General features: G+C 55.2%; 1 protein-coding gene across 1 annotated transcript in view; it reads right to left on the bottom strand.

Annotated features, from left to right (window-relative positions):
- Window positions 1-17,901, bottom strand: part of SPSB1 (splA/ryanodine receptor domain and SOCS box containing 1) — a 68,977-nt gene extending 51,076 nt beyond the window's left edge. Inside the window, exon 1 of the mRNA XM_060013670.1 lies at window positions 17,766-17,901. The gene's annotated coding sequence lies outside the window, so the exon portion shown is untranslated. The remainder of the gene's footprint in view (window positions 1-17,765) is intronic.
- Window positions 17,902-26,410: the final 8,509 nt, after the last annotated feature.

Here is a 26,410-nt window from a genome sequence, read left to right as displayed (position 1 = left end):
CTAGTTCTTACACATCTGAAGGGCCAGCTTCAGTGTCACCTCCTCCAGGGAGTCTTCCTGGATTCGCCTTCTGACCTCATCAAAATCCTCCAGAACTCCACTCACCTCTCATTGCCTTTATTACCCGATGCCTAACATGATATTGTTTGACAGTTATCAGTATATTTGCCCTTTTTCCCTTCCAGAAAGCACACGGAGCAAGCTCTCAAAGGCCAGGATTAAGGGTTGTAAATTCCAAGGCATGTTCCCTCCTCGGAGCAGGAAAGCCCATGGGTGGTAAGGCCCCACCCCACCTCAGGCCTTGGAGCCCAGTTATAGAAAGGACAGCACCTGGCAGTTCACCCATGTCAACCCATTCCAGCCATGGTGTCCTCTGACACCCCCCTTTCACAGACGGGAAACTGAGGCCCAGGTCAGAGAGGCAGGAAGTACCACAGCAGGACTCTGGCCACCTCTATCTGACTCCGAAGCCAGGTTCATAACTGCTCCAGCCCCTGCATCCAGACTAGATGCAGCTTCTGGGGCGGCATCCTCCAGAGAAGAAACCGTGGGCCAGAGACACCAGCCAGCAGAGCGCCTGCGTTTGTGCTCTGAGGCACAGGGACACGTGTGGGCTCTGAGATCCCCCAACGCTCCCAGACCTGCTGGGAAACAGCGACTTCTCTGAGGCCCTGGACGCCCCCTCCATTGATCAGCCCCTTTGCCACAGCCCATGCCCCCTCACCATTTGGCATGGCAGGAGCCCCAGGACCCAACCTCAATGCAAGTCTGCTCTGCTTGGCCAGTGGCCACGCCAAACTGGCATGCAGACATTACACGGTGGAGCCTGTGTGGGCAGACACACACACACACACACACACACACACACACACACACACACACACACCCCTTGCCCCTGGGGGCTGCCTCTCAACCCTTCCCCAGAAGAATCTACTGTGACTGGGCACACCACCATCTCCAACTCACCTGAAGCAGGTGGCCTGGCCATCTGGGCAGTGTCTCTTTCCCAGGCCCAGTCCCTTGGGAGATGCAGCCAGCCGCAGGGCAGGCGAGGACGGCTGTCTCACCTGGCACCTTCCCCAGGTGCCCCTCCCCGACCCTGCGGGACGGGGCTGAACGGGGAAGAGGCTGCAGGACCCGGTGGCCGCTGCACCTCCCTGACCTCCCGCACCTGGTCCCCACTGGTAAATGACTAAGCGATTTCCACCTCAGAGCCCGCCTGGCAAGAGGCCCCGCTGGCCGCGGATCGGCACCGGGATGCCCGGAGCCACACGCAGTAAACCCGTAACTGGCGAGTCCTCTTCTTGGGAAAGAAAACCCCCTCCATGTTTTGTTTTGTTTTGTTTTCCCCTTAAATGAAACAAATCCACCCACGTAGTTACTGGAAACTCAAGCATGTGAAACTGAACCGTTTGCAAAGAGAATTAGTCAGCAACCTTGTGAGCAGAGGAGCCGTCCCTCTGTGGGTGGAACTGCCTATGCTCTCCAGGTTCCTGTCCAGAAGGAACAGGGAAGCAGGGCAGCATTGATCTCCATGCCAGGTTCTCCAAAGTCCAGGTGATGCCCCGGGGGTGGGTCAGCATGAGAATGCCTCGCCTTTCGAGGGTGCGTCCACTGGCACCGGGTGGAGGGTGAAATGCACTTCTCACTACTGTACACGGGCAATGGTGATAAGCCCGGGCTCAGGGTCAGGCTCACTTCCAAATCCCACCCCCTCCAGTGAGTTGAACCGCCGGGTCTCAGTTTCCTCATCTGTAAAATGAGGATTACAGAACGTGCCAGGTGCATTGTCAGATCACCAGAGACAATCTAGGGGAAGTTCTTTGTGCCTGGCGCTAGAGAGGCAGCCATAAACGCTGACTCTTGAGAAGGTGCCTTTCGTTGGGGAGCTAAGGAGGGCACCGATGTGACTGTATTAGGGTCTGTCCCGTGGAGCTCTGTCCCTCTCGGTGCAGTGGAAGTTGCTGAGCTGGTTCCCAGCCCTGCTGCTTTACCCAGCCTGTGGTACAGCCCAGTGGGAACTGGGACAGGTCAGGTGCCAGCAGGTACAGGTCTAGTCCCAGAGCCCTAAGCCCCAAGTTGGGGACTCCCCTGGTGGCGCAGTGGTTAAGAACCCGCCTGCCAATGCAGGGGACACAGGTTCAAGTCCTGGTCCGGGAAGATCCCACATGCCACGGAGCAACTAAGCCCGTGTGCCACAACTACTGAGCCTGCACTCGAGAGCCCACAAGCCACAACTCCTGAGCCCACGTGCTGCAACTACTGAAGCCCGTGTGCTTAGAGCCTGTGCTCTGCAGCAAGAGAAGCCACTGCAATGAGAAGCCCGCGCACAGCAACCAAGAATAGCCCCCGCTCGCTGCAACTAGAGAAAGCCCGTGCTCAGCAACGAAGACCCAACGCAGCCAAAACTAAGTAAATAAACAAGCCCCAAGCTGTGTGACTCCACTGGGTGCCTTGGCCCTGCCCCCTCATCTGTACAGAAAGGGCACAAACATTCTATTCTGTGTTGTTTCTTTAAGAACAAACAAACAAAAAAACCCACTAAGTTATTTAAGTTATTTGCCTACTTAAAAAAAAAAAAAATCTGGATGCCTGGCTTCTCTTAGGGGAGAAAGAAGTGGACGCTAGAGTGCCCCGGACTCCACATCTCTGGGTAGGAGAGGCCCCCGCTTCTACGGGACACACGCATGCTTTTTGCCACAGTCCTCATTCCGCCCTATAGCCTTCCACTGGCTGCTTCATTTGCACCTCTTTCCTGGTCCCTGGGGCCAGCTGAGTTTGTGACCCAGTTTAAAACCCTAATTTTATTTAGGAGCACAACCTCAGCCCCTTGTCACTGGAAATATCTACAGGAAGTGTCCCTTGGGAAAGTAATTAAAGTCTGATGCTTAAGGCTGGTTTTTTCTCAGAGAAAAACATGACAATGTAAGAAGACTTATGCCCCACTGTGGCCAGGGGAAACCCAGCAAGGGGGCAGTAGTCTGCTGAAATTCTTTACGGGATTTACTAGAAAAAGAGCAGAAGCGTGTGTCCAGGGTTCTGTCCTTCACCGCCCGAACTTCCCTCCCTCTCCTTTGGCTTCTGAAGCCAAAGAGGGCTAACTCTTCGGATCTCGCCCCTCTGGGTGTGCAGAAGGTGGGCAGTGGGTCAAGACGCTGACAAGGACCCTTTAGGAGGGTTCCGGGACAGCTGCTCCCAGGACGGGGAGCCCCCAGCTTTCCGAGCTGGGGGGCTATTTCGTTTATTTAAGGGGGCAGGAGAGAGAGGATTCAGCAGACACGGCTGAGCCTACTCACAGCTCAGCAGAGACACTGAAACTGTCTAGTGGACGTTTGAGGATTTTTTCAAGTTGTCTGGGTCCCTCCTGAAGGGAGAAGTCAAGACTCAGGATCTCCCGTTTCCCTGCCTCACCAATGACACTTGGCAAATTCAGCCTCCACTGCAAAGGGCCGGCCATGGCGACACAGCAGGGCGAGGCTGGACCTGCCTCGACCCCGCACTGCAGCATCACGTGAACCCGTTCTCCCCTCCTTGTCTTGACTCTCGTGCCCCCTCCACCTGGGGCACCCTTCATGGGCCCTTTCCTTTGCTTGGCTAAGGCTTCTCTCCTCCAGAAAGGTTTCTCCCCCACCATCCCCCCGGAGCACCCCAGGCACACCCGTATCGCAGAACTGCCACTGTGCGGTCTCCCAGTGACTGCTGCCTCCTGACCCACTCCCCATCCCCGCCAGATCGTGAGCCTCCCCACGCCCTGAGGCCATGTGGGGCAGTGATTCAGAGCAGAGCACAGACTGGGTCTGCGTCCAGCTCGACTCCTTGGCTCTGTGTGATCCCAGGCAAATGATTTGATGTTTTTTGTGTGCTTCAGTTTTCCCATCTGTAAAATGGGCAGAATAACCCCCCACTCAACGGGGTTCTTGGGAACAGTGTAAGTTAATGCACGGAAAGTGCCGAGAACGATGCCTGGAACATAGCAGATGCTCAGTAAACATTAAGCAAACTGGTCTAAACACAGGAGGAAAGGGTGGCCCATGTGCGCACGTCTGCTGGGGATACGCACAGCCTTGAGCCCGGTTTGAGCAACTGGCACTCACTGTCCCTGGTCACCTCACCTTGGTATCCTCCACACAGCCCCAAACTCCACATGAGCAGCTTTCAATAGGTTCTTTCCAAAACCGCACTGCTTCCGTGAGATGACAAGACGTGAGGTCGTCCAGTCCGCAAAACTCAGCTCATGAGCTGCTTGCCCAAGAAACCTCCATGATCGTACCTGCCTACATCGCTACCAGCATTTACGGACTCAGGAAAACTGCAATCCCCCTACCTCGGTTCCCACCTGCAGAGAAATGAATCCTGCATTAGCTCCTACGGTTTACACTCTGAGCCTCGAAGAGACAGCCTCCCACTGCTACAATTTCCAGAAAGGTTGGGTACTACCTGCTTTGTCTTATAAAAAATTCAGGAGAAGCACTTACACCAACACAACATTTGGTCCTCAAGAGGCTCCCCGTGACTGAAGAAGGGAAAGCCAGCCCCACTTTTCTACTTTGTCTGAACACAGCTATTTTATCTGGCTAGGATGGAAGTGTGGTTCAATCCAAGGAGAAAAGTCCCCATAGAGGCTCCAAACCCACCTTGCTGGGAAGAAAACAGAGATCCCATCCTCAAACCCATAACATGGTGGATAAAACCACATCTTGTGCCCAACACGTGGTAACTCGGGCAGAACCATCTTGGGCGCTGCAGTTCACCCTGGTCCCGACCTTTATCTGTTCCTACAGGTTTACTGACGCATGTTGCGGGGAGGGCAGAGGCAGGAGTGGGTGGGAGAAGACCACCCCTAATCTGCCTCTGGGAGAGTGGCCCCCAAAATTATTTTTAGCAGCTCCGTGATTTTCCCCCCAAATTAAGCCTTGTACAAAACTCCACCCCGCTCAAGAAAAAAGAAAAGAAACAAGTTGAAGTGCTCTGTTCAAATGGCCTGTCTCCCTGCTCTGTGTGGCATCCCTGAGGCTCTGTGGGAAATCGGGGGCTGGGGAGGTGGCGTCCACACAGGCATGGGACAGAGCCCTGCACAGCCTTCCGAGCATGGGGTCCCGGGACGCCCAGTGCCCCTTGTCAGAGCCGCCGAGGAAACAAGAGCACAGTTTTAACCCCCAAAGCACGAGAGCCCCATCTGACCCTCCCGGGGCTTCGTTGTCATCCCTCAGCCCAATCTGTCCAGAAAGGCGGATGTCTCCTGCGCGCAGCTGAGCCGAATGATTGGGTGGTGCCCGCTGCCAGTGTGATGCAGAAGGGGGGCTCCAGACACTGGCCTCTGCTCTTACCTGTGTTCAAATTTTTCCATTAGGACTGCCCTGGTGGCGCAGTGGTTGAGAATCCACCTGCCAATGCAGGGGACGTGGGTTCAAGCCCTGGTCCGGGAAGATCCCACATGCCGCAAAGCAACTAAGCCCATGCGCCACACTACTGAACCTGCGCTCTAGAGCCCGTGAGCCACAACTACTGAGTCCATGTGCCACAACTACTGAGCCCATGTGCTGCAACTACTGAAGCCCGCACGCCTAGAGCCTGTGCTCCGCAGCAAGAGAAGCCACCGCAATGAGAAGCCCGCGCACCGCAACTAAGAGTAGCCCTCGCGCGTCGCAACTAGAGAAAGCCCGCGTGCAGCAACGAAGACCCAACGCAACCAAAATTGAATAAATAAATAAATTTATTTAAAAAAATTTTTTCCATTAAAAAATACATGTAAACACTGACTGCAAAGCAAAACCTTAGCAGAGTGAGACACCCTGGGGGTGCAGACGGGGGAGACACCCCAGTCATGGCTCGGGACTCGGCTCAGACACTGTTTCTGGGTCGGCGCTGTCTGGACACCTTCCAGTGCGGGCACTGTGGCAGCCGAGACAGAGGGGGCATTCAGGGAAGACTGGTAAATGAGGAAGGAATTTAAAAACCCTTTATCCCAAGCTGTCTAGACACCCCTGAGAGTGACATAATGGTGAGGAAGATGGGCTTTCTGGGGCCTTGGAGGGCACAAGGCAGGGGGTGCGGGGCAAAGAGACAAAGATATAAAATATACAAAACGGCTCAAAATTGGCCCAACCGCAAGGAATGGGCAGGATGGGGGAAAGCCCTATCTTTTGAACCTCACACTTCTCCAAAGATGAGGAAGATTTTTTAAAGGAACCCTGACATTTCTATATAATTTATACGTAATTAGAACAGATTTCACATTGGTGTTGCCCCTAAGGATGATCCTGCCAAGCTTCCCAAAGGCAGGGCAACCGGTCTCATTAGAGCTTCTTAAAAGCTCCAAACGGAGACACTCAGACAAGCAAAACCCCTCCCCCCTCCAGAAATCCACAGAGGCGCCCCCTCCCCTCTGAAAACCCGCCTTCCTCTGAACTCTCGGCTTCATCTCGGGGCTGCAGGAGGCTCCCTGGCATCAACCCATCGAGGCCCATTTCCCGTGCGGCCTTCCCACCATGGGTGTGGGAGCTCACAGGGTCTCCCCATCAGACCCCATTCCCGAGGGAAGGTGCAGGGCCACAGAGGCACAGCACCACCCCAGCCAGAAACCCCAACCTCAGTCAGACCTGCAGCCAAAGCGCCAAGCAGACGGTTGACGATCGGCCCAGCGGGCGCCCAGTGCATCCAGGCAAAAGGACCAGGGCACTGACCTGAGGCTCCTAAGAGGCACCGGTCAGAGCGCTGACCCCACAGCAAAGGGAGACAAAGTGTCTTGTTTATGTGCGCTTCACAGGAGCAACGTTTGGGGCAAATGGGGGCGGGGATGCAAGGTCACCCCGTACCCACTGATAACCAACCCCTGGACCCGGCATTCGGGGCTCCCTCCCACACAGCAGCCTTCCCGTGATCCTCCTCGTGACAGCCAGTCCGTCCTCCTCGGGGTCACTCTGTGTAAACCCCCAGCCTAGAGCAAACCCTTCTGGACAGCCACAGGAGGCCCCCTGCGCCCACTCAGCACACCTGGCAACAAGCTAGTGTTTCCTGCACACACCTGTCATCTCTACCTGCTCGACCTCAGCCTCTTGAGAGCCCGGGGCTGCATCCCACACCTCCAGCGTGATGTCTGGCAAAGATTAAGGGCCCAATAGATGACGTGGTGTGTTCAGCTGTCACGGTAGGAAGAACACAGCTGTGGATCAGGCCAACCTCCTAGCATCCACGGAGCTGTGTCACCTCCGGCGGCACAGAAAATGTCTCTGACGCTCACTTTTCTCATCTGTCAATGGGGAGGTCATACCTGCTCACAGGTCGTTTGAAGGACGAGAAATCCGTCTATGGCAGAAAGCACAGTGCCAGGCACATGGGAGACATTCGATAAAAACTAAGACCATTTCTGGTAGAGTCATACACAGAGCAAACGGGAGTCAAGATACCCTCAACTAGGTGTTGGCCCAAGAATGGGAGGAAAAGGCGGGAAAATGTTGTCAGACGGCTCCTACAACTACAGGGCCGGTGTGCTCTCGGGCAGTGACGGCGCAAGTTTCCCTCCCCCCGCCCCCGCCCGGCCTCTGTGCCTGTCTGCAAAGTGTCTCCTCACCCACGGTCATGGCACCAAGGCCGAGGACCTAGTCAAGGGTGGACGTAGAGCAAATGGCCCCACTGTTCACGGACACTGGGCAGGGCATCACTGCCCCAAGGCAGGGCAGGAAGCTCTCGGTCACACCGCAGATGAGACAGAGACAGTCAGGTCTCAGGAAACTGGGAGGAAAGGGGAGAGAAAGGGCCTGGCTAAAGCCGGAGCTCTGCCCCCAGACGGGCCAATAGGATTGGAAAGTGGCACCGAGTTGCAACGCTGTCAGAGACCAATCCTGGAAACAGCTTCCAGCCAGGGGCGGCGGGGGGAGAAGGAGCGCCCCGACCCCCAGCCTCTGAGCTGGTCCACAAAGACACGTGTGGCCTCGCTGCCTGAGATGGGGCGGGGGTGGGGAGGGGGAGGTGCCCAAAGTGAGCCTGAGACCAGGTCACTCCCTGAAGGCCACGTCACGGGTTTGGGAATTCACCCCAAGAGCAACGGATGCTGTTGGTGGGCTTTAAGAAGGAAGTTGATGTTGTCAGGTGCTCACTTTTAAAAGTTCACTGGAGGGACTTCCCTGGTGGTGCAGTGGTTAAGAATCCACCTGCCAATGAAGGGGACACGGATTCGATCCCTGGTCCAGGAAGATCCCACGTGCCGCAGAGCAACTAAGCCCGTGCGCCGCAACTACTGAGCCTGTGCGCCGCAACTACTGAGCCCGCGTGCCGCAACTACTGAAGCCCACATGCCTAGAGCCCGTGCCCCGCAACAAGAGAAGCCACCACAATGAGAAGCCCGCACGCCACAACAAAGAGTAGCCCCTGCTCGCCACAACTACAGAAAGCCCGTACGCAGCAACGAAGACCCAATGCAGCCAAATAAATTAATTAAAATAAATAAATAAATAAAGACCTGGTTTTAAAAAAAATGGAAAAAATGAGGAACAATGAAAAAGTTCACTGGTGCAAGAGGGCAGTGGCTGGGTCTTTGGTGGCTATGGATACGGGGGGAAAGGCAGGTATCTGCAGTTTCCTGCTTCGTCCAGGCAAATGTTTTAAGACAAGCTCTTATTTCCACCTTCGAGTAGCCCCCAAGTGAGCCAGGAGGGGAAATCCAGCTTCCTTCTAGGGAACACTTCAATGTGCTGCGCCCAACATAATTAGCCAGAAGCCAGACACAAAAGGTCCCCGAGTGGATGATTCCATTCATAGGAAATGTACGGAACCGGCAAATCCATAGAGACAGAACGCGCTTGCCAGGGACTGGGGGAGGGGCACGGGAAGTGACTCCTTAATGGGTACAAGGTTTCTGTTTGGAGTGAGAAAAACGTTCTAGAACTAGATGGAGGTGGGTGCACAGCATGGTGAATGTACTAAATGCCACTGAATTGCTCGCTTTAAAATGGTTAATTTTATGTTATGTGGACTTCACCTCAATTAAAAAAAAAAACCCATAGGGGCTTCTCTGTGGGTGCAGTGGTTAAGAATCTGCCTGCCAATGCAGGGGACATGGGTCCGGGAAGATCCCACATGCCGTGGAGCAACTAAGCCGGTGCACCACAACTGCTGAGCCTGCGCTCTAGAGCCCGCGAGCCACAACTACTGAGCCCACGTGCCACAACTACTGAGCCCGCGAGCCACAACTACAGAAGCCCACATGCCTAGAGCCCGTGCTCCGCAACAAGAGAAGCCACCGCAGTGAGAAGCCTTCCCACCGCAATGAAGAGTAGCCCCCGCTCGCCACAACTAAAGCCCACACACAGCAACGAAGACCCAACGCAGCCAGAAATAAATAAATAAATTTAAAAAACAAAACAAAAACCCCCCACAGTCAGCCATTATCACAGAGCACATCAGCACATGGAGACCTCTTGGAGTCTGCAGCCACCAATCCCATTTCTGTTGGGGGGGAGTCACCATTTCCCCATCAACCTGGAGCCAATTCTGACTCTCATCAGCTCCCTACACGCTATGTATCAGGCCACAGGAGACATGTGACCCTCTGGCCTGTCTCTCAGGCACTCGTTTCTGCTGCTTTCCTTCTTTGTGGCAGAGCTTGACGATGAAGGGCGCAGACCCGGGAGAGCCAAGCTGCAGGGTTCAGCTCCCAGCTCCTGGGCAGCCCTGAACTCCTCTCAGTTTCCTCATCTGTAAAATGGGGCAGCACCTACCTGCCCTACAGGCCTCGCTGACATTATGAAGACTGGGTGACTTCACGCACACACAGCCCCTGGGAGTGCACCCACACAAGCCAGCCTCCGTTAGGTGGCTGTTGTGACCGTGCTCTGAGCCCAGCCTATGCCTGCACTTATGCTGCCCTTCTCTACCTGATCTCTTGTGTGTGGCTCTTCTTCCTACACTGGTGACTCCATCCCGTCCAAAGTGTCCAGCTTGGTGCTCAAGTGCCCCTAAGCCCATCCTGCCCATCCACCTGCCCCCACATCTCCCACACTCCCTCCCACCTCCACCTCCACCTCCCGCATCTGGGCTACAGGGTAGGAGGCATCCTGCAGGAAAATGGGTTCTCCTCCGACACACACACCAGTTCTACTGTGCCCAGAGTCCTCTCCACGGTCAAAGTTTGCCTATTTATAGCGAGGACCTAGTGAACAAACTGCAGCAGGAGGCAGCATCTGCCATGAGAGTCAGCCATCCCGCTGCAGGGACCCAAGGTCAAGAAGGTGAAGACAGCCAACAGGAACCAGGCATTGCCCTGAGGACTTCAAGTCAGAGCACACCCTCCAGGTGCCTCCCCTGGGTTCCAGCCCCTGGACAGGAGCATCCCCCATGTCCCCCCCCTCCCCATGGGAGCATTCCCATGTCCTCCCCCTCCCCATAGGAGCAGCCCCCATGTCCTCCCCCTCCCCACAAGCATCCCCCATGTCCTTCCCTCCCCATGGGAGCATCCCCCATGTCCTCCCTCTCCCCACAAGCATCCCCCATGTCCTCCCCCTCCCCATGGGAACAGCCCCCATGTCCTCCCCCTCCCCATGGGAGCATCCCCCATGTCCCCCCCCTCCCCATGGGAGCATCCCCATGTCCTCCCCCTCCCCACAAGCAGCCCCCATGTCCTCCCCCCCATGGGAGCATCCCCCATGTCCTCCCCCTCCCCATAAGAGCATCCCCATGTCCTCCCCCTCCCCACAAGCATCCCCCATGTCCTCCCCCTCCCTATAACAGCATCCCCCATGTCCTCCCCCTCCCCATGGGAGCATCCCCCATGTCCTCCCCCTCCCCATAAGAGCATCCCCATGTCCTCCCCCTCCCCACAAGCATCCCCCATGTCCTCCCCCTCCCTATAACAGCATCCCCCATGTCCTCCCCCTCCCCATGGGAGCATCCCCCATGTCCTCCCCCTCCCCATGGGAGCATCCCCCATGTCCTCCCCCTCCCCACAAGCATCCCCCATGTCCTCCCCCTCCCCATGGGAGCATCCCTCATGTCCTCCCCCTCCCCACAAGCATCCCCCATGTCCTCCCCCTCCCCATAAGCATCTCCCATGTCCCCCCCTCCCCATGGGAGCATCCCCATGTCCTCCCCCTCCCCATGGGAGCATCCCCCATGTCCTCCTCCTCCCCATGGGAGCAGCCCCATGTCCTCCCCCTCCCCATGGGAACAGCCCCCATGTCCTCACCCTCCCCATGGGAGCAACCCCCAATGTGCTGGCCCCTCTCCCCAAGGCCCATCTCCTGGTGTTCTCCAGCCTCTCTGCCTGCATTCAGCCCCACTCCAGCCACACACTGGTCCATGCTCACCTTCCACACCTGCCATCCTTCCACCTGAAATACCCACCTGCCTCCCAGCCACCTTCTCCCTGTCAGTATCTCCCTACGTCCTGGCGTCAGGTCATCACGGGAGACAGGCCTACATCTCCCACTAGACAGACAGGTCTCTGAAAGTGAGATTCCCCCGCCTCCATCCTTTGTATCCTCAGCCCCAGCAGACTGGCTGCATACTGTAGGTGCTCAGAAGATGTCTGAATGAAAGAATGAACACCAGCGGTCCAATAACAGCTCACGAGAAGAGACCTGTTTTGGAGTTCCTGACCTTCCACAGAGCCGTGGGGGAAGTTCTGGTCTGTGAATTGAAAACTTGGCAGTCAGGCCCCATGACGAGAATCCAGGAGGGGTCAACAGGATACAGATGCAGGTGACTGAAGCTGGGAGGGGCGAGCGGGACCTGAGTGAGATGGTGGGCTGCCTGAGAGAGATGTGAGGAGGGGCCGTGCATGCGGGTGGGAGGGCTCTGTGAGGGAGGCATGGCAGGAAGGGCCAGGAGGGGCGCAGCAGGGGCCGGGGCGGTGGGGGGGGTGGGAAGAGCTCTCTCTATGCAGGAAAGAGGGGCAACGGCACCAAAGCAGCAGGGATGGCGAGTGGACGTGAACTGAAAGGTCCTCGCGAGCGAGGGCAGTTAGGTTGGTGACCTCCAGGGGCTGCTGGGAAGACCTAGAAGTACCAGGGAAGTGAGGAAGTGGAAGCCAGGTGTGTGCTGCCCTGGGAACGAGAGGCTGCATGGCTGCTGCAGAGGCCGCTTCTCCCACCCTGAGAGCACCTCTGGGGACTCGCGGCCAAGTGAAGCCTGAGCCCTGGGGCCCCTCTCTGCTGCAACCCTGGCTCCCCGGTCCCTGCAAGTCCCCACAAGGGGCCTCACTTTACCTCTGACCAGCTGGAGGGGGCAGCAGGCTGTGAGGCTGGGCCAGTCACATCGTGGCGGCTCAAGAGCCCCCAAGCCCACCATCAGAGCCCCTCGTTCCTCATCCCCACAGGGACCCCAAAGGTCCGAAATGAGGCCCCTCCCTGGAGCCTGTAACTCTCAGGGAGGGCAATGAAAAACCAGAGACCAAGCGTCCACTGCAGATGAGTGGATAAGCAAGATGCGGTCCATCCATACAGTGGAATGTTATTCAGCCTTAAAAGAGCAGGAGACTCTGACACGGGCTACAGCACAGACGAACCTTGAAGACATCATGCTGAGTGAAATGAGCCAGTCACAGAAGGGCAATCCTGTATGATCCCAGTTATATGACGGACCTCAAGTGGTCAAGTTCACAGAGACAGAAGGTGGAAGGGTGATTGCCAGGGGCTGGAGAGAGACGGGGAGATGGGGAGTTAGGGTTTAATGGGGACAGAGTTTTCGTTTTGCGAGATGAAAAGAGCTCCGGAGGCGGAGGTGATGATCGCTGCAGAATAAACTGAATGTACTTCATCCGCTGAATGACACACTTAAAAACGGTTAAGATGTACTTTTGATGTCGTGTGTATTTACCGTGATTAAGAAAAGAGGGAGAGAAGCAAACCCCTAAACCAAGAGAGAGCTCCCCAGAGGGCCTTCGGGCACCCTGACGCCCACTGTGGGGACCCCAGCGCACACCCTCCTTGTCACAGGTGCACTCTCCCAGAACATGGCAGGCCCAGACAGGAGCGTTAGGCCGAGGGCTCTAGCGCCAAGGTCTCTTCCCTGGTCCTAGGTGGAAATGCCAGGAATGAGGGCTCCATGCCCTCTGCAGGCTTCATCTCATGCCAAATGCTCTCTTGCTGATGGCATTAACCCCCTTTAAAAGAAGGTTCCAAAGTTTCTATCTCCAGCCCAGGCCTCTCTCTCGAGCCCCAGGCCTAGCTGCCATCTGGACACGTCGGCATAGACCATTTCCACCTGGGACAGGTTCAAGGCACGTCTGTGTCCTTAGCCCGCAGCCCTCGCTATAGGGTCACCGTCCACTCTGACCCCCCAATAGACAGCCACAATTCTTCCCCCTTCTTTAACATCCCACGTCCAACTAGTTACCAAACCTGCCAACCCCACCCTGAAGACGCCACCTCCACCCTGCCCGGCAGGAAAACAGACGCAACGTAACCCAAGGAAACCTTTTTAACAGTCAGAGGCCCCGAGAGCAGAGCCGGCAGCTGTGTGTGGCCACAAGCAGCCTGTCTGGCGAGGGCTGTTCACAGCTGGAGCAGCTGTTGAGACCATGTCACTAGGTTGACCCTAGATTCCTACTCAGCGTGGCGCTACGCCCTCAGCCTTGGGCACATATCGCCCACCGCCTCTTTCATTTCCCCAGAGGCACCCCAAGGGCAGCCACTGCTCCCACACGCCCCCCACCCACCATCATCCGCAGGGGGAGTTCAGGACGGTTCAGCTTGGGTTTACGGTGGGGGCAGCGCTTGTGGACGGACCACTTCCGCGTCCCTGACGCCCAGCCCTGCCTTGAAGCCCATGCCTGCCTTGCAAGGGCCCAGCCTCAGTGGGGGGGACACGGACGACACACAGCCTTGGTGGCTTCTCCGAGGGAGGCCCAGGGAGCTCGCGTGCTCTGTCTTCTGACCAGCGGACTCATTTATTTGTTATGTTGGGCAACAAAGAGAATTTTTAAAACACAAAACAGCAGGAAGCTTTCCAAAGGCTTTGGGTGGGGGGGTGGGAGCTTTGGTGGCAACAAGACAGATCCCCTGCCGTGAGCCACCCTCCCCTCGGCACCGCCAGGAAGGACCCTCAGCTCCAAGTCCGGAAGAGTACACTCACCCCGACTTGCCCTCCAAAGTCTACCTCTTGGAGACGTAATGCTTCCCCTAAACGCTTTCTAGAAAGTACTTACAGGTGACTGACATCACGTCTGAGATCTGCTTCCAAATAACCCAGGATGAGTGTGTGCATGTGTGTGTACGTGTGGGCATGGGCACGTGTGCGTGCACATACGTATGTGTGTATGTGTGCTGACACGTGAAGCTGGTGAGGGAACCTTATATTTCTCACAACTTTGGTATATGTTTGAAATTTTCCATAGTAATAACAATTTTTCATTAAAAAATTAACAAATGGGGCTTCCCTGGTGGCGCAGTGGTTGGGAGTCCGCCTGCCGATGCAGAGGACGCGGGTTCGTGCTCTGGTTCGGGAAGATCCCGCATGCCGCGGAGCGGCTGGGCCGTGAGCCATGGCCGCTGGGCCTGCGCGTCCGGAGCCTGTGCTCCGCAACGGGAGAGGCCACAACAGTGAGAGGCCCGCGTCCCGCAAAAAAAATAAAAACTAAAAAAAATAATTAACCAATGCTTCCTGAAGAAAAGGCTAAGGTGATGGAGGTGGGAGACTACTGGTTAAGGGTCCGGGTGCCAAAATCACGTTTAGGGTTTTCCTCCACCAAACAGTAGCAAAACTCTAACCTTAGCCAAGTCACGTGGCTGTTCCAGCCTAATAGAAGGTGGACGACGGGAAAACCCACTCACTGCCCTGGGTTCCTAGGAAGAGGACAAGGGTTAAGGACTCAGATAGTGCAGGGCTATAACACTGTTTCCCTCTGTCATTATTATTACTGGTATCATCATCATCACCACCAAACAAGGTCGTACCCACAAAGCACTTACACCACAGCACGTGGCACTTACTAAAGCAGAATTTTCACTCTTAGATTGGGAGGGATGCTAGCAGATAACAGGGAGATGGGAGAGCACTCGGCTGAAAGTCCAGAATAAAGGTCCTTTAAAGCCTGGATTTCATCGGTCAGGCTCGTGGGGGAAGGATGAGGTCCACTCTAGGCGGACCGAGGCGCACCTACACCTGCTCTGTGCTTCTGTCTGATAAAGATGCTCATTCTCAAACTTTTCAGGAACTAAAAGATAAATCAGTCATGAAAGACAGCCACCACCTAGTTCTTGGGAAGAACTGTTGCAAAATTCCCAGACTAAGCTCTCGAACACCGTAAGAATCACAGGCTTTGCTAAGTGTGAAAACGCACGAGCAGGCAAGTCTCTGCTCACCCAGGAGGAGGAGGAAGGTGCGAGAAAGGACGGCACAGCACGGGGGAGCACAGCATCCTTCATCCTCAGCGAGCAGTGGGCAGTGCGGGCCTCCACCAGCTGGACACCCACCACGCTCCCCCGACCCATAGGAAGATGATTCCCCAGGGGATGTCAGAGTTTTACCGGGCAACCCAAGGGAGCCCACTGAAGGGTTTCAGCCTTACTGGAGCAGCCCAAGGAACGCAGCCTCGCCCAGCTCCAAAGTGACATCACCCGGGACCCCGGGCTGGACCACTTCTCCCTAAGAGGCCTGGAACCCACAGAACCCACTGATTCTTCCTAGAGCCCCGACCTCCCTGAAGCCAGGCCTGCCCCCGCTCTTGACTGTCAGAGCCACTGTGGTCAACGTGCCCCTGCTTTTACTCTCTCTGCTTCCCTGGTGGTAGCCAGACCGGGAAAGAAAAGGAAGTTTGTAATGTTATTGCATTAGGCCACTCCACGCCTCCCCATCTCTGTCTCTTGCTTTCTCTCTCTCTCCATCTACTGGGTAAAGCCCTCCCTGCAGAAAACAAAGCAGTAAGGGAACGAGAGAAGTGTTTAAATGATCTAATCCAGCCCATCACTTTACAGCTGGGGAGACACAAGTGCCTGGCACATGACCTCAGCACTGCTGACAGTAACCAAAGGCAACAGCTTAGGGCTCTGGGGACTTGGTCCGCAGCCCCTGGCTGTACGGTACGGGTAAGCCCGCCACCCTCTCTGGGCCTCTGCAGGGAAAGGAAGCGTTGGCCCAGACAGATGCCCTATAAGTAACATAGGGCTTCCCTGGCCCCATGACTCCTCAGTGGGGGAGACGTCTGCCTATACCCCTAACACTTAACCTAGCACGCTTCCCGCGGTGGGAGTCGGGGAGGTGCCAGGAAGGGGCGCAGCAGAGAAGGTGGGGCAGCCCCGCCCCCTTCCTTGCTTGCTGTCCACACACCCAGACCAAGGTGACAGGTCTGCCTCCCCCCAGAATGTTCTGCCCAGGAGAGAATTCTTCCAAGGATACTCACCTTTAGTCAGCAGAGATGGCATTTTTACCATCAACACCTGTCAAAACTCAACTCATGACCAGTTTCTGATGCTACCGGCTGGAGCATTTAATTAAATATTACTCACTCAGGAAGCAGCCCTGCCAACTCACCTCCAAACCGTACAGTTCATTTTCAGAGAAAAAGAGAGGGAGGGAGGAGCCTGAGCCCTCCTCAGTTGGTACCAGCAGAACTGCCCGAGTCCCCTGTTCCCCTGCTCCCGGGTCCAGCGCAGCGCTCTTTTGAGAACCAAGCGGGGAAAGTCGAGGTAAGCAGATCTCAGGAGCCAGCAGGTCCCACTGCCAGATTACCATGGACGGCACACGCACACACACTCACAGTGACACACTCACCACACACAGACACACACACAGTGGCACTCAGAGGTGCACACCAACTCACACAAGGACACACTCACACATGCACTCAGAGACACACCCTAGCACATATACATTCATACACTTATTCACGCACACACACACACAGAGACGGGCTCACACAGACACACTTTCACACAGCCCTCCCACACACAGACGTACCCTCAGCACACACCATACACTCACACACACATAACTCGCAGTCTCTCCCCACAGACCAAGCCACGGCGCCGCTAGGGCCGTGAGCATTCCGAGGAGCCTTTGCCTTGAACTTGAACAGGACAATTACCGCCGACGGCCCCAGGCTGCTCCGGTTTTTCCGTTTTAATCGATTTCCTGACAGAACTCTTCGGCTCTCCCTTGGTGGCCGGGAGAAGCCGCGGTGGCTCCGGGGCGGCGGTGAAGGCGGCACCGCCCGGGTTGTTGCCCGGTGGGCTCCCCGGGGTAGGCGCTGCGGGCAGAGCTGGGGAGCCCCGAGGGGTCTAGTCGGGCTGCGCTGCGACACCGGATGGCGGGAAAAGCGAAAGTAACTTCGCGGAGCGGGGTCGCGCTGCTCCCCGCCTCGGCCTCAGGGATGGTCCCGGGAACGGAGGCCCCCGGGAGTGCCGGCACCTACAAGTCGGCGGGGGCCGCTGCGCGTCCCGAGCCCCTTCCTGGGCCTGCAGCTGCCGAGGCTCAATCCCGGGTGCGACGGTCGCCGGGGCCGCCGGGACTCCCGCCCCGTCTCGTCACCCCAGGTGGGACCCGTGGCCGCGCGACCTGCCCGCGCCTGCGGCGGCAGCGGCGCTGGGCGGCGCCCCGGCCCCCTCTCCTGGGACCCGCGGCGAGAGAAGGGCTCCCCGCGCACCCCTACTGGGACCCGCGGCGAGAGAAGGGCTCCCCGCGCAACCCTACCGGGTCCCCAGCCGGGACCCCACCCGGTCCCCACTGCCCGGCCCCGCGCCCGGGTGTCCACTCGGTCCCCGAGTGCGATCCCCGAGCGCACCCGGCCCGGTCCCCTATCCACCCACCCAGTCCCCGTGCCTGGCCCTGCCTACCGTTCCGGGGAGGACACCGCCGCCGCCAGCTCTCCGGGGCCGAGGAGGCTCCTGCCGCCGGGAGAGAAGCCGCCTCCTCCCCGCGGCCCCGGCGCCAGCGCCTGGAGCCTGGTTCCTGCGAGCGCGCGGGCTGCCGGGCGCGCGGGCTGCCGAGCGCGACTTCTGTGCGAAGAAGGAAAAGCACCCGTAGGCTTTAAAGTGAAAAAAGGAAAGCGCAGGGGGGCGGGGCCGGCCCGCCCCCGGCCCGCCCCGCCCCGCCCCCCGGCTCCGGCTCCGGCTCCGGCTCGGGCTCGGGCTCGGGCTCTGGCTCCGACTCCGGCTCCGGCTCGGGCTGCGGCGCGCTGGGCGCTGAGCGCTGCAGCGGGGGCGGCGGCTGCGGGGTCGCGGGGCGGGCGGTGCGTCACGTGCCCGGCGCTCGCTCGGCCGCCCCAGCTGCCGCCCCACCCGGAGGCCATCGGGGCGCGAGGGGCTGCGGCCGAGCTGCCGCGAGGGGCGGCGCCGAAGCTGTGGTCCCTCCGGAGGCGTCTTTGGGAAACGCCGGGCAGCCTCCGCTGGGCAAGAGGCCGGAGTTGCAACACCCGGAGGGCCGCGGCGGCGCTGGGCCCGGAGTGGGGGCGGGGGGCTTACTAATAATAATTTTTGTAATCTCTTGGGAGGATCAGTGTTGTTTCAATAACCTCGGGAGCAAGGCCTTGCTTGCCTCATTTCAAATTCCCAGCAGCTTAAAGTTCCGTAATTCTAGGGCACGGGAGAGGAGTTCCTGGGCCGGCAGATAACCCAGGGACTCGCCGCCCTGCCGGAACCCCGGGATGCATTTCCGTCTCGGTGCCCACAAGGACCGCGGTCTTGGGACTCCCAGAACCTGGGGGCTCGGCACCTCGGCATCCCCAGCTCCTTGATGGCTCTGGGCATACAGCAGGCGGCTTCGCCTGAGTGTTTGTTGAATGAATGAAGGAAGGAAGGAGAGAATGCCTGGTAGGTACCCACCACCCCCAACCCCGCCAAGACTTCTCTAGGTCACCAAAGAAATTCCTCCCCTGCCCTCAACAGAGCAGGCAGTTGCACCCTAGAACTGGGAAGATTGTAAGGAAAGAAGGTTTCAAAGACCAAAATCTCTTTACATTCCTCCACCCCTCGTTGTGTGTAGTGTCCCTGGAAGGGAATGGAGAATTAACATTGTTGGAGAAGCTGTTGGGAAGAACGTGGCTCCACAGTTATTTCATCTCTACCGTAACTATGAGGGCGGGACTGTTATACCGATTGCAAAGATGAAGCAGTGAAACCGAGCAGGACCCTGTAGGGGCTCCTGGGCGTAGGGAGCCTTTCTGTGCAGCCTTCATGACCTTCTCTGAGTTCCAAAGGGCAGATTTGAACAGTTGCCAATCCGGGAAGAGAAGGCATGCAGAGTCAAGGGAGGAACACCCAAGAAATAGTCGTACAGCCTTGGGGCAGGGTCCCAAGGGACACACACAATAATATCTTTAAACTCTTTTTATGGAATTAAAACCCAACAAATGGAAGATGTCAGCATTCTCATACCAGAGAAGACCACCTGAGGCCAGACTAAAGGAACCAGAAAAGCTCATCAAGAAGCTTACCTGAGGGGCTTCCCTGGCGGTCCAGTGGTTAACTCGCTCTGCCACTGCAGGGGGTGTGGATTCGATCCCTGGTCAGGAAACTGAGATCCCACGTGCCTTGCGGTGTGGCCAAAAAATTTAAAAATAAATAAATAAAAGATGACCTGAGACCAGATTAAAGGAGTGCAGGTCCTGCACACACCCTAATCTTATCAGCAACCTCCCCCTTTGAACTGTTGCTATAAAACTCCTCACCAGATCCTCCCGGGTCGGGACACATATTTTTCGAGGGCAGGAGCCTGCTGTGTCCCCCTCTGCCTGGCAAAGCAATAAAGCTATTCTTTTCTACTTCACCCAAAACTCTGTCTCGGAGATTCAGTTCGGCACCGGTGCACAGAGGCTGAGCTTAGGGCGTCGGCAGCAGTAACTGGTGAAAGGCCCTGCTGTAGCAGAGCTTGGGGCCCGGCTGGACTCTGTGACATCCCGGACTTAGCTGTCTGCTCACCTCACTGGTGCTGAAAGTCAGTTTTGTTTTATTTTGAATTTAAAAAATACTGCGGCTCAAGGAGCAGTCACGGGCAGGGCGGGCCTGTGTTCTGGCCTCGGTTAACACGCTGGGTCACAGTTGTCTAGTATGTTGAACCTAGGCCTGGCAGGCAGGGAGCCACTGCCAGCACCCCAGGGGTGCTTTGCATTTAAAAAGAGCACCGGACTCCCTTTAACCGCTTGCAATTTGAGAACTGTTAGTTATCCCAAGATGAAATGGGACTTGGGAGAACCATGAAGATGAAACCTTGTAAATCAGATTGGGATTGAACCCACGGTCTTTTAACTGAGATCACACACCTGGTCTCAGGACTTAATGAAGCTCAGGTTCTTCATGTCTCATCACAGAAAGAATTCAGTGAGAGCCAAAGTGATAGCTAAGAAGTGGATTTATTTAGAGAGAAACACACTCCACAGACAGAGTGTGGGTCCCTCAGAAGGCGAGAGCCGCCCCAGGGTATGGGGTTGTCGGTTTTTATAGGGGTGGGTAATTTCATAGGCTAATGAGTGGGGGGAGTATTCCAGCTATTGGGGGGAAGGGGTGGGGATTTCCAGCAGTTGGGCCACCGCCCACTGTTTGACCTTTATGGTCGGGCCTGGAACTGTCATGGCGTCTGTGGGTGTGTCACTTAGCGTGCTGATGTGTTACAGCAAGTGTACGATGAGGCTCAAGGTCTAGTGGAAGTGGACTCGTCCACCGTCTTGGACCTAGTTGGTTCGAACCAGTTTATACCGTGTCCTATGGCTATGTCATTCTTTTAAAGGTTGTGCCCTGCCCCCTTCCCCCCTGTTTCAAAAACACCCAGGGTGGCAGGAAGTCTTCCCGAGTTCCTGGTGTGCCCCCAGAGTAGCCTAATCGCTGCAAAGTACAGCTGCCTCTATGGCCTCTGTGCTCCATTCCTCTCCCTCTAAAGAATAACCATAGTCAGTGTGTTATGCGGGAAGTGGGCACCTCTCGCCAGGAGCTGTCCTGGCCGGGACAGGGGGTGGAGGGAGGCTGGTGATTCAGCCACATAGCCTGGGACCGTGATGCTGTCAGCCTTCCTGAGGGGAGCTCCTCCAGGCCTCGCCCTTAGCCTGGACGATATTTAGATGTTGTTATTGACCTTCCAGGGCAGACCAAGTGTAATTCAAGTGGCAGAGTCCATCCATTTGGGACCAGAGCCCCACTTCTGATGTGAGGGCCCTGAAACAGACCGTTCCCAATCAGAAGTCCGCAGCGCTCCCACCCCACCCTCCTTCAGCATTAATCTGGACCTCTCAGCTCTGATCCAGTTGGGTAATTAGCTCCTGCTGACCTAAATTTCCCAGAGCAATCCCTGGGGAGTGAGCCTTCCTCTCCACCAGGGCATGGGCAGGTAAGCCTATCGATGCTGGGAAGCTGGTCATCCAGCAGTGACCTGGAACAGTGTTGAGCAATTGTGGAGACCACATTGTGTGAAAGGGGTGTATACTCATGCCATCAGCACTGATACTATTGTTAAAAAGATACAGAAACTTGTCATATTGTGACATCAGCTGATAAACACCATCCAGGAGTTTGAAGACTGACTCAAGTCTTAAACCAAGTATCTGTGTTCCACAGGGGTCAGTAGGGAGGGGGGGTGGCTGTGGCTCCTGGTGGTGTCATCTGCCCGCAACTCCACCTCCGCCTCCTCTCAACATTTCATCACTTACATCAGCACTGTTTGCTCACCTCTCTAATCTGTTTCAGGAAAATGATGGGGAGAAATTACTAGATAGCAAATTAGCTATCAGCTGCTTTTTCTGATGATGAAAAGTCTGTCCAGAGATGATGTCTCAGACACACGTTGAGCCTTCAGAGCAGAATCCTGCTGCCCTCACAAGCTCCTGCCTCCTGGGGGCTCCCATTGTCTTTGAGTCCCTTTTGTTGATTGGGATTTGGGATTAGACAAGTCTAGGGCAAACCCCGGAGCTGCCATTCACCAGCTGTGTGAGTTTGGGCAAGTTACTTAATCTTTCTGGGATCCAGTTTTCTCACCTGTAGAATAGCTCTAAAGTTTTCCAGGATTTGGTGGTGGGGAAAGAGTAGCAGTCATTCCACAAATATTCATTGAGTACAATATGTGAAAGGTATTGTGCTAAAATGAGATCCAGAGGGTTTAGAGGAACGTCAAGGTAATAGACACATTTTAGATAGTATTGTTGACAATAAGAAAAAGAGGTTTCCTTTAAAAGCATGGGATCCATTACACAAAAGTGTGGCAGGATACACCAAAACAAAAAGAACGCTGAAGCATATTTTAAAAAATTTAAACCCATTCTGCATCCCTAACACGGCATATACTTAGCTCATGAAGTGAAACTGAAGTAGAATAGACCTTATCTTGCAGAACTTTGATCTTAAAGCATTCATGAATTAGTACACGGATTCTTTTCTTAGACTCTTCTCTGCCTTAAAGGTCTGTGGGTTTCACTCTTGATCACATAATTAGTAGACAGGGACACCTGCTGGCAGAGTGTGATATTGCAGTGTAGCTCTATCAGACATTGCCGGTCATCAGAACAAAGGGATGACGCTGAGCAAAGTTTCAGAAGCTTTAAATGAGACATTGGGTGGCAACCAGGCTTGAGGAGAGTTCCTATGGCCTTGAGAAGAAATTAATAAAGAGATGACCTTGGGCTTGTGACAATAATTATTGTAAAGTTATTCAAAAACACTTTCAGTGACTTGAAAGTGAGCCAGCTGAGACCTCGATGCCTGTCTTCACTCTTCACCAGAGGTTTTCAATAGTCCTTCAGTGTATTTTTTTCCCCGTGGGAACATCTTCAATATTATAGTAAAACTCCAGTACAAGTGAAACACCCCTCCAAGTATTTATTTTATTTTATTTTTTACTAAATATTGAGGAACTGAATGAATAAATATCGAACAGCACTCCTCTGCAGGCTGGAGAGAAAGTAGTGAACAAAATGGACCAGACTCCTGGCCATTTCCATGTAAGTGAGGGAGACAGACAATAAACAGTAAATGAGATCATTTCAGAGAGTAACAAGTGATAATAAAGAATCATTTTATGGGCTTCCCTGGTGGTGCAGTGATTAAGAATCTGCCTGCAAATGCAGGGGACACGGGTTCGAGCCCTGGTCCAGGAAGTTCCCACATGCCACGGAGCAACTTAGCCCGCGTTGCACAGTTGCAACTGTGCCCCAACTACTGAGCCTGCGCTCTAGAGCCCGTGAGCCACAACTACTGAGCCCGCGTGCCACAACTACTGAAGCCCGCACACCCAGAGCCCGTGCTCCGCAGCAAGACGAGCCACCGCAATGAGAAGCCCGCGCACCACAACGAAGAGTAGCCCCTGCTCGCCACAACTAGAGAAAGCCCGCGCACAGCAACAAAGACCTAGCGCAGCCAAAAATTAATTAATTAATTATTATTTTTTTTTTAAAGACTCTATGTAAAGATTCTAGAAAGGTAACCCTTCTGTCCCAAATGAGAGATCAGAGACCTCCGATAGTCAGGGACTCATATCTCCTTCCTGTCCCCCACAGCAGTTTGCCATGTTTGGTAGACACCTTGAAAATGAGTTCAAACTCACAGGTCTGGCCTCTCTACTCCATCCTCATCACAGGATGCCCCATCTTCCAGCCAGGGGGTCAGCTGCCACATTCATTACGCAAACATTTAGTGGGAGTGAGCTCCCATTCTGTGCCGGGAGTTTCTAAGGTTAGCATTGATCCCACAGGGACCAGTTTGGAGAATGAGATGAATCAGCTCCCATTCTGCCTCACTCCTGGAAAATACCTCCAAGAGCTTAAAGCATCAGGCCTACTACCCTTCTGCACAAAGCCTGGCACTTTCCAGCTGGGAATTGGTGATGCTCGTTCTGGCTGGACTACTTCCTCATTGGGGATGTCCTGAATTTTTCTCTCCAGGAGGGATCAGGTTGGAAGAAGAAAGAATTAAGGCATCCAAACCTATAGCATGATCACAGACGAGGATTCTGAGAGTGGAAGTCTGCCCAGCCGAAGTTCCAGGCTGAGCAGGGAAGCATCAGTTGGCCTCCTGCCTGCCTCTGGGGACGGGGTCTGCGAGGTAACTCCCAGACACGGGAACATGCCATCACAAGGAGGCAGGGGAGAGCAGGGCACTGCTGGGTGTGGCCGGCAGGGCAGCATGTTCTCTGAAGAAGTGCATCTAGGGCTGACTGTCGGCCAGCTGTGGGCTGTGAGGCATCAGCGGGGCCAGTGTAATGAGGGGAGAGACCACCGGAGCAGTGAGGAAAGAGAAGAGCGAGTCCACCCCCAGGGTCTCCCTCTGTGGCCACCCCGTGATGGAGTTGGACCGGCATCTCTATGTTCTTCCACAGTATCTTAACGCTGACCTTTGCAGGGTCTCCCAGAAACACTCTCCTGAAGGTCAGCACTGGGTATGTCAAACTTGCAAAACATTCAGGACCCTCCTGGAATTCTGCATCCCTTTATTTCCCCATGACTAATCTTGCTCAAGCAAATATTGATTGAAAACTGCAGGAGGGAAATATTTATTGTCCTCCACCCCAGCCACTGGAGACAGCCCTTCCCCACCCTGTGACGTGGAGCTCAGACTTGGTGTGGCCAATGGGAAGTGAGCAGATGTGCAACTCAAACAGACACTGAAATGAGCTTGCACGATTGGGCTTTCCTTCTTGGCACCTCTGTGACAACCAGGAGAAGAGCTTCCCAGGGGGTTCCGCTTCCCCTTCTTCCCTGGGATGAGTGCATAGAACACAGCTGTGAGCCACATCAGGGAGCCCTAGAGCCCAAAGCAGAGCCACCCAGTCAAGTCTGGTGGGACCAGCTGGCCCCCAGCCACCTTGCAGACATGTGAGTGAGAAGAAATGGTTGTAACTTGAAGCCACTGTGTTTTGGGGTGGTTTGTTATGCAGCAACAGCTGACTAATACAAGAGCCTATGGTGTACCAAGTTCTGAGATAAGTAAGAGTGAAACTAACTCCTGCGACAAGTGTACAGAGGAAGGGGTACATGGGATAGTGTGCAATGGGAAAATAGGATCAAGCCGGATAGGATGGGAGCTGGGAGCTGGAGGAGAAGCAGGGGATGACTATGAGAAGAAGGCAAGGAAGGGAAATCCAGGCAGAGAGGCCTTGGGGCAACACTTCATGGCCCCAAGGAGGGAGGGAAGGGAGAATGGCACTTGGAGGAGCTGTAGAAGGAAGGAGCCAGGAGAGGTGTGGTGGTGGGGGGGGAGGGGGTGGTCCATGCAGGCTGAAGGGACAGGCAGAAGGCAGACTGCCTAGAGCCTTGTGGGCACATTAAGAATTCTGATACACATTTTGCAAATATCACTTCCACTGCTGAGTGGGAATCAGATGGGGAGGAAAAAAGTCAAGCAAGACAAAATAATAATAGTTTAGCCATTAAACAAAGTCAAGGATCTTTAGTTGCTCCTCAAGGACTATACATAATATTCTGAGCCATGTCCTTTGAGCTGTTTTGCAGGTAGTGACGCCCCCACCAGGTGGAAGAAATTAAGTGCATGCTGCCCACAAGCACGTAGACCCCAGACCAGTTGGAATCAGAAGGTTGATGATTCTGACTCCTGATTACCTCACCACCAGCCAATCAGAAGAATGTCCACAAGCTGATCACACACCCCACAACCCCCCTCCCTCACCCTGTCTTTAAAAACCTTTCCCTGAAAGCTTTCAGGGAGTTCAGGCCTTTTAAGCACCAGCTGCCTGGACTCCTTGCTTGACGCCTGCAATAAACGTTGTGCTTTCCTTCACCACAACCTGGTGTCAGTAGGCAGACTTTACTGCGAGCAGGCAGGCGAGTGAAGCCAGGTTTGGTTTGGTAACAGTGGGACCCCTGCCCCCTTCACCAGCTCCCAGGGCACTGGTGACCAAGGTTTTTCCCCACAGACAAGAGACGAGAGGGAGCTTTTTTGGGGAAACTAAACTGTCCAAGAGCAAAGACCTGCAGATGCTCACATTTGAGGGTCCTCGACAAACAAGGGCACTCCACGGTCGATGAGTACCACCTCCACAATCCCATCCCCCCACCCACACAGACACTGAGTTTCCATCAGCTGTCTAAGCCTCACTTTCAAACAGGAAGGGGAGCCCAGGATGACAGACATCTGAGCAGAGTCTCTGAGTCGGTCAGGAGAGGTGAGGTTATGATGGTACCCAGCTCCCCACAGCTCAGAGCACTGATTTCTCATCCACACTCCCTGTTCATCTCACTGTAGGGAAGCTCTGCTCCATGTTGCCCTCACTAAGGGACCCAGACCGGCGGGGCCTCCATCATCTGTGGGCTGCTGTAGCAAAGAGAAGGTGCCATCACTTCCATAATGACTCTCTATCCTTATCAATAATTTTGGTTGTTGTTTTTCAATGACCTGAAACTTACAGAAAAGTTGCAGGAACAGTGTAAAGGATTTTTTTTCTTGAACCACTTGAGAGTTCTAGCATGATGCCTCATCACTCCCAAAACAAGGCTTCTCCCCTGCCTAACCACAAGACATCCATCCAGGGCTTCCCTGGTGGCGCAGTG

The sequence above is a fragment of the Delphinus delphis genome, chromosome 1 (assembly GCF_949987515.2).
Source record: "Delphinus delphis chromosome 1, mDelDel1.2, whole genome shotgun sequence".
NCBI classification, from domain to species: domain Eukaryota; kingdom Metazoa; phylum Chordata; class Mammalia; order Artiodactyla; family Delphinidae; genus Delphinus; species Delphinus delphis.
This window is presented reverse-complemented; position numbering and strand designations above follow the sequence as displayed.